General features: G+C 46.0%; 1 protein-coding gene across 11 annotated transcripts in view; it reads right to left on the bottom strand.

Annotated features, from left to right (window-relative positions):
* LOC119969593 (polycomb group protein ASXL1-like) overlaps window positions 1–13,669 on the bottom strand; it is a 134,926-nt gene that overhangs the window by 53,540 nt on the left and 67,717 nt on the right. The window lies entirely within an intron of this gene.

Here is a 13,669-nt window from a genome sequence, read left to right as displayed (position 1 = left end):
CTGAACGCGAGAGAGATTCCTCCATTTTGCAGCTGCTTGCAGTGCTGGTGTGAACTCCATGCAGGAAAATCATCTTTGCTCTCAAACTTTTCAAGTGTGTGAACACCCAGGACCGCTTAACCGGTCCTTTTAGCCCACAGACATTCCATGTCACCATTCTCACCAGAGGCATCCGCCTCTTCTTCCCATCTCGAGTCTGCCACCATCACCCTTAGGCTCTGCCTCCCCCATCCCTACTCTGAATCGGGCCCACCCAAGATGGCCCCCGGCCCCGTCCATGACCAAACTCACCCTCCATAACTGCCACATCACCTCCAACCCCACCCCCTCCTCCCACACTGGCTAACCAACGCAGTTCCCTCCCCACTTCCGCTCACTAGCATTTCTTGCAAACGTGCCGACTACGACCTGAAGGCCTTAACTCAAAAACGCACCCATCCCCACCCCCTCCATCCACCCCACCTGCACGCCCCGGTTGTTTCTCCAGTTCACCTCCCTGCACCCTCTGTACCCAACTATCAACCCAACACAAAAAATATCACTCCATATAAAGCACTCGAGCCACCCCACCACAACCCCTCATATACTACACAGAGCATAACCAACAGAGTGCAATACAATTAAACACTGTACCCCCTACACCGAAGGGTCACCCTCCGAAAAAAGCAATTTAATTTCAATACAAAAATAGGGGTGCAACCACCCCCATAACAACCTTACCAAATCGGCAAACAGAAACAGATAACAAAATTCAACAGAGACAAATCTTCCACCCACGTTCCCCTTCAGCCTCCCCCCAGCTTATGTTCCTTAGTAAAGTAATTTGCCTCTGCCAGTGTCACAAAGTAATATTCCCAGCCATTGCAAGAGTCCCAAAGTCTGGCCGGGTACAGCCCCCTAAACCAAATCTGGTGCCGGTACAATATTCCCATGGCCTGTTGAACCCAGCCCGTCTCTTGGCTTCGCACCAATATCCTGATACATCCGGAGTCTGTTTCCTTCCCAATCGCAATCCCACTGCACCCTGGCCCACCTCAGAATCTTTTCTTTGTCCCCGAACTTGTACATACCCACAATCACTGCCCGCGGCGACTCCCCTGCTCTTGGCCTCTGCCTCGGGGTCCTATGGGCCCGATCTATGGGCCTTGTCTAGCACCTTCAATCCACAAATCTAGCCTGCATCCTCGCGACATAGTCCGTGGCATTCATTCCCTCCACTCCCTCCAGTAGGCCCACGATCCTCAGATTTTGCCACCTGGACCTGTTTTCCTGGTCCTCCACCTTTGCTCATAACTTCGTACACACATTCCCCAGGATCACCATCACTGCTTCCAATCTCACAATGCGGTAACTCTGGTCAGTCACCGCCTTCTCTACCTCCTGGATTGTCACCCCCTGCCGCTCCAGGCTCTTCACACCCCGTTCCAAAGTCTCGCGAAGAGGTGCCACTGCCCCAATTGCCTTTGACCAGTCACTCTGCATTTCTTTATGCTGCCACCAAAATTAATCCTTAATGAATCTCATCAACTGCTCCATTGGCAGCTTTCCAGTCGACGACCACCTGCCCCCACTGCCATTTTAATACCTGATGCTGCACCACAAGTCTCCTCCAACTCCTTAGCCAGGGCTCTTACTGTCTTCTATCGAGTTTGGTAACCAGCAGACATGCCCATCCGGGGGAGAACTAATCCCCTTCCACACTCCGCACAACTTTTCTTCTGAAATTCCTCAAGCTTTGGGTAAAAGGGGCCAAGACCAATGCCTTCATGCAGGAGCCACCGTGTGCTCACTCCATGCCACCACCTGAAGTCATGTTTGTAGCAGTTTCTTGGTTTAATCCTTAAACAGTACAACCTTTGGGTTGACACTGTAAAACTCCTTGCAATTCCTTCAGTTAATAACAGAGATCAAATTTCTTTCCAAAATAGTGCACATTTGCCCCATGATTGCTGCGTGGGTTCTGCCACCACAATCCAATGATGTTCCGGGGGAGGTGGACTGGACGGATACCCACCCACCACCACACACACAAGAAAGAAAGAAAATCCCCCTACATGATCAGTATCGTAGAAAATTGTGTCATAAGAAATAAAAATGATGCCAGGAGTGAGGAAATGTCCAGAGAGATATGATACTTAGATTAGCACATTTGCTCTTGAAAGCCAGTAGCATTCTAGTTACATGTTAAATGCCCCTAGTTTTCACTGCTAAACACAATCACAGATAAACATTAGGTTGACTCAGGGACATAGCCACGATGGGGCAGAGGTAGGTTGTGACTCATACAAATCTGAGTTTGTGTGAAATGATACACAGTATACGAAATAAAGAGCTGTTATGGAAAGGTGCAATACATATTTTAATAAATTACACCAGCAGGTGAGTTTGGGCAAGTTAGGCAGCTGGCATCCTGCAATCCAGAACTGATGTGTGAACTCAAAAAAAATGGCAAGACAATCACTTTGATGTGCTTCGGGAAGTTTGAATTAAAATGTAACTGGTCATGTCTGGAACCCTTGATTCAACAGGGGCAAAATTTACAGTGCAAATGATTTGCTGTGACATCAGGCCTTTGGTCATTACCCGTCCATTATAAATTAGACCCACCGGATTTCTATTCCTTGCTACACCAGATATATTCATTTTTTTAAAAATTGATCAAATCATATCATGGCAGTTTGAAAATATGAAATAAATCTTTTAAAAATGTGATTTCTGGGGTTTGCACATTCTCCTTGTAACTGCGTGAGTTTCACCCCCACAAACCAAAGAGCTTTATGATAGGTAGATCGGCCACGCTAAATTGCCCCTTAATTGGAAAAAAAAATTGGGCACTCTAAATTTAATTTTAAAAATGTGATTTCAGTAGAAGTGAACATGCGGTTGCCCAATTATCACAAATGCCCTTCAGGGAAGGGAATCTGCTATTCCTATCTGGCTGACCAATAGGTGTCTCCACTCCAACATCAACAAGGTCTCAAATGCACCCTGAACTACCCTAGCAAACAGCTGTGTTGTATTAATCCATCATACAGTGGTTGAAGACAGACAGACAACCATTCCTAAGGCAGTTTGGGACAGACGCTAAATGCCACAATGCCCACACCCCGAGAATCACAAAAATCACTAGCTTCGTTGGAGACAGTTCACAAGAGACTGTTCGTATTGATTAGCACATGACAATTATTTGCAGTTGAAGATGCAACATTTTAGATGAATAGGTAATCACACTTCGGTCAAGAGGCATAAAGATAATATATACTTCTCTTTTTTTCCCCAATTAAGGGGCAATTTAGCATCGCCAATCCACCTATCCTGCACATCTTTGGGTTGTGAGGGTGGGACCCACGCAGGCACAGGGAGAATGTGCAAACTCCATACGGACAGTGACCCGGGGCCGGGATCGGACCCAGGTCCTCAATGCCGTGAGGCAGCAGTGCTAACCACCGTGCCGCCCTGGATATATCTCCTGCTAGACCCCTCATTACGCATATTTAACAACTTTCGGCCCGATAACGGTTTAATCATTCCCCCGTTAGCAGTTGTGTCTTCAGATCCCTGGATCCCAAGTTTTGGAATACCATCCCTAAATGGCTCAGCATCTACACTAAACTTTCGTCCTTTAACACACGCCTAAAAACTTAACTCTAAGGTACGAAATTTCAGTTCAAACTCTCAAAATTTTACAGTATTCAAGAACATTGTCCACTTAGCAGTCACCAATTATGATCAGAATTGCATCACATTTCAGCACTCCGAGGAATCTTGGACAGTTTCCAGTTTCTTGGTTCTAACTATTTCCTTTTGACCATAGATGGACTGAGGCAAGTTGCTTCTTCCTTGGAGGTTCAACCAGGATATATTGTCCATCTTCAATTACCCTCGCGAAGGTAGTGGTAAGCCATGGTCTTGAACCATTGCAATCCTTGTGGTGTAGATCCAGGATTTTGCTCCAGCAACAGCGAAGGAATGTTAATATATTTCTAAATCAGGGTGGTATGTCACTTGAAAGGGAACTTGCAGATGGTGGTATTCTTATGTGCCTAATATCATTGTCTTTCCTGCTGGTAGTGGTTCCAGGTTCAGACGATCCTCCTGAAGGAGTCTTGGAGAGTTTCTGTACTGCATTTAACAGTTGATATGCACTGTTGCCACTATGTGCTGGTGGTGGAAGGAGCAAATATTTAAATTTTTGGATGCGGTGCCAATCAATTTGGCTGTTTTCACTTGGATGATGGCAAGTTTGAGTGTTGTGGGAAATACTCCCTATGTGCATTCCAACACACTCCTCACCTGTGTCAGGTACAGGGTTTGGGAAGTCAGGAGTTGTTACTCACCACAGAATTCCCAGACTCAAACCTGCTCTTGTAGCCAAAGCATTTATATGGCTGATTCAGCTAAATTTCTGGTCATTAATAACTGCATTGTGCTGATGGTGGGAGAATCAGTGATGCCACTGAATGTCAAGGGAAGATAGTTATAGTCCCTCTTGCTAAAGATGGTTATTGCCTGGCACTTGTGTGGCACAAATGTTACTTCCCATTTATCAGCCCAACCTGATTTTGTCTCCGGTCTCACTGCATGCGGGCACGGGACTGTTTCATGACTGGAGCTATGAATGGAAGTGAATTGATTGCTCCCCCTTCCACAAACATTCAAACCCTCCACCACTGACGAACAATGGCAGCCATGTGTATCCTCTACAAGATGCACTGCAGTAACTCACCAAGGTTCCCGAGACAGCACCTTCCAAACCACCACCATCTAGAAGGACAAGGGCAACAGATACCTGGGAACCCACCACCCGGAGGTTCCCCTACAGGTCACTCACCACCCTGACTTGGAAATGTACTGCTGTTTCTTCACGGTTGCAGGAAACATCCTGGAACACCCTCCCTAATAGCACAGTGGGTGGACCTACACTCAAGGACTGCAGCGATTCAAGAAGGCAACTCACCACCTGCTTCTGAAGGGCAATTAGTGATGGACAATAAAATGCTGGCTTAACCAGTAAAATACACATCTCATAAATGAACTTAAAAAGAAATTTAGAGGCTAAGAATATAGAGTGGTTCCTCTCAATTATTAGTTGCCTGAAAATCTTCAAATCCTGAGATAGCAGTTAATAAAGCATACAGTATCCTGGGCTTTATTAATAGGCGCAAAAAGCACAAGGAGGTCATGTTGAATTTGTGTACGTCATTAGTTTAGTCTGAGTTTGAGTATTTCATCCAATTATGGTGCTGCATTTTAGGAAGGATGTGAAGGCATTGGGGAGAGTGCAGAAAAAATAGGGAGAATAGTTCCAGGAATTAGAAACATCAGTTATGAAGATAGATTGGAAAAGTTAGGACTGTTTTCCTTAATGAAAAGGTTGAGAGGAGATATGACAATTATTCAAAATGAGAGGTCTGGACAGAGGATTTAGGGCAAAACTAGTCAAGAATGAGAGTACGTGGACTTTAACTAATTACTAAAAGGAAGCAAAAGTGATCAGATGAGTAACTTTTTAAAAAAAGAGTTGGACTGTTAACTGAAAACGAAGAATGTGCAGGGTTACGGGGAGAAAGTAGGAAATGGTGCTAGGGGAGTTGCTCGTTCGGGAGAGCTGGTGCAGACACGATAGGCCAACAACCTGCTTCTGCACTATTACAATTCTGAGATTCCTGAACTTTGAGCAGGGTTTCCCACCAAGGTAAGGAAAACAACAGGAACTGTAATTTTTAAAATATACTTCTGACCAGCTGGCTCACAAAACTAGATACATAAATAGATCAAATAAATAAGAGAATGTCAGCACGTAGAATAAACGTCAAAGCAAAAAAAAATCACACCATCTCATAGCAGTTTAAATGTACAAATTTAGAAATACTGAAAAAAGGCTCATCAGTTAGAATTATGTCTAATTCTGAAAAATGAGTCATGTACAAGATTGCCCAGAAAGCAGAAAGTTTAATTTCAGCGTGCATTCACTACCACAAAGGGAATGATGATCAAGGTTCAACAAGCAGCAGTGTAGAGTTCACACCAGGAGCAACTGAACTCACTCCTGCTTACAGTTACAGATTCTAACCATCATGATCATTCATGTAGAAGACAAGTGGAGAGAGAGAGAGAGACTGGTGAAGACATGCTACACACAACACAACTTGGGACCAAGTCAGAAGGGAAGCTTCCATCTTCCTCCTTCTGAATGCCAGGATGGTGACGTATGCAAATGTTTATGTAGGTAAGGATAGAACTGATTTTGGTCATGATCATCACACCTGACCTAACCAATTCAGATAGTGGCCTGCTGGCAAGGAATATCTAGAGCAATTAAGAGAAAATTGCCCAAAAGGGTGGTTTACACTCGTGAAATTGGACACCAGTCTGAGTCAGCATCTTCAGAGTGGGGTCAGAATTAGGAAGTGAACTATTTTAGTAGTAAAACGTACTGACAGTTTTCTGGACAATAGGAAAATGCCTCATCTGGGTGAGGAAGTATTTATGAGTAAATTTAAAGAAATGAAGCCTTCTTTAGTAAATCAGTCCAACTAACTTTTAATCAGAACTGCAAATTTTAACGGGTCAGAGTTCCCGTCAAATCTCCTTATGGATTTTGTTTTTGACTTTTGACTACCTAGCAACCTCATGGAATGATCTGATTTCATTCTGAATGTGCATTCTTCTCTACTTTTTAGTACTAGTTTGTATTTATCCAATTGTTTTGCAATTTCCAAGTTTTCATGTGGGCCAGAAAACTTTTTACTCCTGAAATGGATTAGTAGAATCAGATTAATCTGAATTAGTAGAACTTGACCTCCTTAATAATCCTCAAGGAGTGGCAAGATGTCTGAAATATATCAAATCATCGGGGGAGGAGGTGGTGCAGTGGTAATGTCACTGGATTAGCAATCCAGCGATCCAGGCTAATGAACATAGAAAAATACAGCACAGAACAGGCCCTTCGGCCCACGACGTTGTGCCAAACTTTTGTCCTAGATTAAGAACAAATTAATCTACACCCCATCATTCTACCGTAATCCATGTACCTATCCGATAGCCGCTTGAAGGTCCCTAATGTTTCCGACTCAACTACCTCCACAGGCAGTGCATTCCATGCTCACACTACTCTCTGGGTAAAGAACCTACATCTGACATCCCCCCTATATCTTCCACCATTCACCTTAAATTTATGTTCATTGTAATGGTTTGTTCCACCCAGGGAAAAAGTCTCTGACTCTCTACTCTATCTATTCCCCTGATCATCTTATAAACCTCTATCAAGTCGTCCCTCATCCTTCTGCGTTCTAATGAGAAAAGGCCTAGCACCCTCACCCTTTCCTCATAAGACCTACTCTCCATTCCAAGCAACTTCCTGGTAAATCTCCTTTGCACCTTTTCCAAAGCTTCCACATCCTTCTTAAAATGAGGCGACCAGAACTGCACACAGTACTCCGAATGTGGCCTTACCAAGGTTTTGTACAGCTGCATCATCACCTCAGGGCTCTTAAATTCCATCCCTCTGCTAATGAACGCTAGAAAACCATAAGCCTTCTTCACAGCTCTATCCACTTGAGTGGCAACTTTCAAAACTCTCAAGATCTCTCCGCTTCTCCACATTGCCAAGAACCTTACCGTTAACCCTGTATTCCGCATTCATATTTGTCCTTCCAAACTGGACAATCTCACACTTTTCAGGGTTAAACTCCATCTGCCACTTCTCAGCCCAGCTCTGCATCCTATCTATGTCTCTTTGCAGCCGACAACAGCCCTCCTCACTATCCACAACTCCACCAATCTTCGTATCATCTGCAAATTTACTGACCCACCCTTCAACTCCCCCGTCCTAGTCATTAATGAAAATCACAAACAGCAGAGGACCCAGAACTGATCCCTGCAGTACGCCACTGGTGACTGGGCTCCAGGCTGAATATCTGTCATCCACCACCACTCTCTGACTTCTATCTGTTAGCCAGTTCGTTATCCAACTGGCCAAATTTCCCACTATCCCATGCCTCCTTAATTTCTGCATAAGCCTACCATGGGGAACCTTATCAAATGCCTTACAAAAATCCATGTACACCACATCCACTGCTTTACCTTCATACACATGATTGGTCACCTCCTCAAAGAATTTAATAAGACTGGTGAGGCAAGACCTACCCCTCACAAATCCGTGCTGACTATCCCTAATCAAGCAGTGTCTTTCCAGATGCTCAGAAATCCTATCCCTCAGTACACTTTTCCATTACTTTACCTACCACCGAAGTAAGACTAACTGGCCTGTAATTCCCAGGGTTATCCCTATTCCCTTTTTTAAACAGGGGCACGACATTCGCCACTCTCCAATCCCCTGGTACCACCCCTAATGCTTTGGGAACAGTGGTTCAAATTTCACCAAGGCAACTGGCGTGAACGGGCCGCTGGGAGTACCGATTCTGGCCCCTACAGGGGGCCAGCACGGCGCTGGAGTGGTTCACACCGCTCCAGCCTCCCACCCCTGTGCGAACTGTGCGCCACGGGACCCGTGCATGCGCATTTCAGCGCCGGCGCCACTGCGCATGCACAGTGGCCTCCCTCAACGCGCCGGCCCCGACGCAACATGGCGCGGGAGTTCAGGGGCTGGCGCGGAAGAAAATAGGCCCGAGGAACGAAAGGCCGGCCTGCCAATCGGTGGACCCCGATCGCGGGCCAGGCCCCATAGGAGGCCCCCCCCCCCACAGGCCGCCCCGACCCTGCACGTTGAGTTCCCGCCGTCTGCAACCAGGTGTGGATGGTGGCGGCAGGACTCTGCCTTTTTAGAGCGGCCACTCGGCCCAGAGAATCGGCGGACTGGCCACCGACAGCGGCCCGCAACCGGCGCCGCGCCAAACACGTCGGCGCCAATGGCGTGGCCCGGTTGTGGGGATTCTCCAGCCCAGCACCGGATGGGAGGCTGGAGAATCCCGCCTAATGGATCTGGAATTAAAAGATAGTATCGGTAATAGATGAAACCATGGTCGATTATCATAAAAACCCATATGGTTCATTAATGTACTTCAGAAGGTAATCTGCCATCTTTCCCTAGTATGATCTACATGTGACTTCGGACCCACAAAATGAGGCTGACTTATAAATGTCCTCTGAAATGGTCCAGCAAGTCACTCAGAAGTCTTAAAGGAATGAAACCGAATGGGCCACCCGCCATCAAACTAGGCACCAGAAACATCAATGGCAAACCCAGCCCCATTAACCTTGCAAAATCCTCTTTATTAGGATTTAGGGGCTCGAGTCAAAGACTGGTCAAGAAACAGCCCGACTCAAAATTATACCACACAGACAATAGTCATCAACATCACCATCCCTAGGTATGTCCGTCCCACTGACACCAGAGGTGGTGGCACAATTGTATACCAGTTGGAACAGAGTTGTCCTGGGAGACTCCAAAATTGACTAGATCATAGTCTTATGACATCAGATCAAAGCTGGGTAAGGAAACCTCCTGCTGGTTACCATCTACAGCACCCCCCAAACAATCAGTATCCGCCACGATGATCGCCAATTGGAGGTGAACTGAGCAGGAGAACACCTCTTGGGAGGGGGGGACATCCATCACCAGAATGGCTCGGTAACACCACTAACTGACAAGTTCTAAAGGATGTGGGTGCATCAGGTGGTGTGGGTGCCAAAAAAAGTGCAAAATCTACTTGACCTCATCCTCACCAATTTACCTGCCGCAGATGTATCTGCCTGTGACAGTATAGGTATTGATAAAAGTGACCACAGTCCTTGTGGAGACCAAGTCCCATCATATTGAGGATACCTTCCACGTTGTTTGAGAATACCACTGTACTAAATGGGATACATGTTGAACAGATCAAAAAACTGAAAACTGGGGATCCATGATGCACTGCTGTCATCAGTGGCAGCAGATTTGTACACAACCACCTGCAGCTCGGGACTTTATAAGGAGAGAAGTGCCTTTCCTGGACTGTCACTCCTGGGGATGCAGGACAAGGTGCTGTTAAAGGATGAAACAGGGGAGGGAAAAGTGTTGGCTGCCTATAAGGAGTTGATGGAGTTGGAGGGAACCCTGGTGGGGGATACGAAGCATAAATGGAGGAGATGGGAGGGAAGGTGGGGGCTGAACATGAGCAGAGGCCTTGCGGTGGGTGAACGTATCCTCGTCATGTACAAGGTTAAGCCTCATCCAGTTTAAAGTGATACATAGGGCTCATATGACGGTGGTGAGGATGAGTAGGTTCTTTGCGGAGGTAGAGGATGAGTGTGAGCGGTGTGCCGGGGGGCTCGCGAATCACGTCCACATGTTTTAGGCGTGTCCGTGATGGAGGAGATTCTGGCAGGGCTTCTCGGAAGTGATGTCAGAGATGCTGGGTATGGAGGTGGTTCCGAGTTCAGAGGTGGCGATATCTGAGGTGTTGGACAATCCAGGGGGGTGAGAGAGGCTGATGTTTTGGCCTTTGCCGCCCAATAGCCCCGAGACGGATTTTGCCAGGTTGACTGGACTCGGACGGTGCCACCAAAATCAGTGTGGGTGAGCGACCTGGCAGAATTCCTGAGGCTGGAGAAGGTCAAGTTCGCTTTGAAGGGGTCAGCAGAGGGGTTCGCCCAGAGGTGGAAGCCAGTTATTGATTTCTTTGAGGAAGATTGAAGGGTCAGCAAGGGGGTGCAGGGAGGAAAAGGGGTTAAAATGGGGAAGGCGGGAAGCGACGTGGAGTTGGCGTCAGGGGAGAAGGTGGGGTGCGGTTGTTTATTTTTAATTGAAATGTTCTGTTCTTCAGATTTTTTGTGTGTATAGGTGAAAATGCCTTCAATAAAATATTTTCTTTAAAAAATTGGACACAACCACAATCTTATGGCCCATCATATTCCCCACTCTACTGTTACCATCAAGCCAGGGGATCAACAATGGTTCACTGAAGAGCGCAGGAGGGCAAGCCAGGAGCAGCATGAGGCATTTCTAAAAATGAGGTGTCAACCTGGTGCAATTACAGCACAGGGCTACTTCCATCTCAAACTGCAGAATTCACTTGTGATAGACAGCGCAAAGTGATCCCACAGCCGATAGAATAGGGGATAACAATTAAACTAACAGGATGAGGAGTTTCCACAAATATCCCTAATCTCAATGATGGGTGGGCCTAGCACATCAGGGCAAAAGACAAAGCTGAAGTGCTTGCATCCATATTCAGCCGGAAGTGCAAATTTGATGATCCATTTCCGCCTCCCATCAGAGACTCCCAGAATCACAAATGCATGTCTACAACCAATTCGATTCACTCCACATGATATCAGAAACTGGCTGAAGGCACTCGATATTGTAAAGGCTATGGGTCCTGAAAACATTCTGGCCCTAGTACTGAAGACTTGTGCTCAGAACGAGCAACGTCCCATGCCAACCTGTTTAAGTATAGCTACAACACTGGCATCTACCTGGCAAAGTGGAAAGTTGCCCAGGGATGTCCGGTCAACAAAAAGCAGAACAAATCCAACTCGGCCAATTACTGGGCTATTTGTCTACTCTCTTCATCAGCAAAGTGATGGAAGGGGTCAGCAGTATTATTAGGCTGCACTTGATTAGCAATAATCTGCTCAGAGGTTTAATTCTGGTTCCGCCAGGTTCACTCAGCTCTTGAGCTCATTACAGCCTTGGTCCAAACATGTACAAAGGAGCTGAACTCTAGGAGGTGAGGTAAGAGTGACTGTCCTTGACATTAAGACAACATTTGACCGAGTGTGGCATGAAGGGGCCTGAACAAAACTGGTGTCAATGAGAATCAGGGGGAAATCACTCCACTGGTTGTAATCGTTCCTAGCAGAAAGATGGTTTCGGTGGTTGGCAGTCAATCACCTCAGTCCCAGGGCATCACTGTGCAAGTTCTTCAGGGTAGTGTCCTAAGCTCAACCATCTTCAGCTGCTTCATCAATGACCTTCACTCTATCATATGGTCAGATGTGGGGATGTTTGCGCAATGTTCAGCACCAGTCGCGACTCCGCAGATACTGAAGCAGTCCCTGCCGATATGCAGCAACACCGAGACATCATTCAGGCTTGGGCTGATAAGTTACACGCAATAGCCATCTCCAACAAAAGAATCCAACTATCTTCCCATTTGCAGTCCACATATTGTAGGTACACCCATAGTGTGGTTATTTTTTTAAAAATTTAGATTACCCAATTATTTTTTCCAATTAAGGGGCAATTTAGCGTGGCCAATCCACCTACTCTGCACATTTTTGTGTGTTGTGGGGGTGAAACCCACGCAGACATGGGGAGAATGTGCAAACTCCACACGGACAGTGACCCAGAGCCAGGATCGAACCTGGGACCTCAGCGCCGTGATGCAGCTGTGCTAACCACTAGGCCACCGCGCTGCCCTCCCATAGTGTTGTTATAAAGGGAGCTCTAGCTCCTTCACTCCCAACGGCAGTGAAGGAATGGCAATATAGTTCTAAGTCAGGATAGTGTGGGGCTTGGTAGGTAATTGGCAGGTGTTGGGGTTCCCACGCATCTGATGCCCTTGTTCTTGGTGGTAGAGGCATTCCCATCACCAAATCCCTGACTTTCAACATCCTGGGGGTTACCATTGACCAGAAACGGAGGTATCCCAGCCATATAATTACAATGGCTATAAAGAGCAAGTCCGACACTGGGAATTCCCGCATCGAGCAACTCATCTCCTGCCTCCCCAAAGTCTTACCATATCTACAAGGCACACAAGTTACCAATACACAGTGGTAGCAGTGTGTACCATTGACATGATTCACTGCAACAACTCACCAAGGTTCCTTCAACAGCACCTTCCAAACCCACGACCTCTACTACCAAGCACAAGGGTGGCAAATGCATGGAAACCTCAACAGCTGCCAATTTCCCTCCACGCCACAGACCATGATTTGGAACTATAATTACCATTCCTTCACTGTCGCTGGATCAAAATCCAGAACTCCCTTCCTAACAACATTGTGCGTGTACCTACACTACATGGACAGTAGCAGTTCAAGAAGGCAGCTCACCACCAGCTTCTCAAGGGAAATTAGGGATGGGCAATAAATGATGGCCTTGCCAGCAACTTACACATTCCAGGCAGAAAGAGGCTAAGAGAACCTTCATTACTGTTTTTAAAGAACTATCTATCTCAAGATGAAACAATTGACTATTAAAAGGAAATCGCACCCTGTTATCCTAGGTGCATAACTGTTGACTTTAAAGCATTCTCGGAATCCAATCTTACGGCACAGATGACTTTCCTGTCTCAAACGATTGCCCTGATGCTATGTCTTTCGCTGTAGTTGTTTATTCAAGTTAAATGCCCTGTTGTCTACTATAAGTAAATTTCACATTCTTTTGCTTTTATATTATTCCATTTCAAACACTTATCCAATTGCTTTTTAATGAATGCTATGGTACCTGTTTCAATAGTCAAGAGTTGGCAAAGCACTCCTTGCACCGATAACCCTTTGATTGAAACAAATTGTTCCAATTTTCCTTCTCCCTTACTACTCTGGCGACAACTAGCTCAAGCCTCCTTTCTATCTTCCATTATGTCTACAAAAGCAAAGTCTTTTTTTAAGACCATTTGCTTCAGATTGCAAAGATATCCGTATTCAATCATAAACTCCAGTTTTTTAAAAAATCAAAACACTACAACTCTTAATATTTGTTCTATAGCAGAGTTCCAAA

The sequence above is a fragment of the Scyliorhinus canicula genome, chromosome 7 (genome assembly GCF_902713615.1).
Source record: "Scyliorhinus canicula chromosome 7, sScyCan1.1, whole genome shotgun sequence".
Lineage (NCBI taxonomy): Eukaryota > Metazoa > Chordata > Chondrichthyes > Carcharhiniformes > Scyliorhinidae > Scyliorhinus > Scyliorhinus canicula.
Note: the sequence above shows the minus strand (reverse complement) of the source record. Positions and strands in the feature narration are given on the sequence as shown.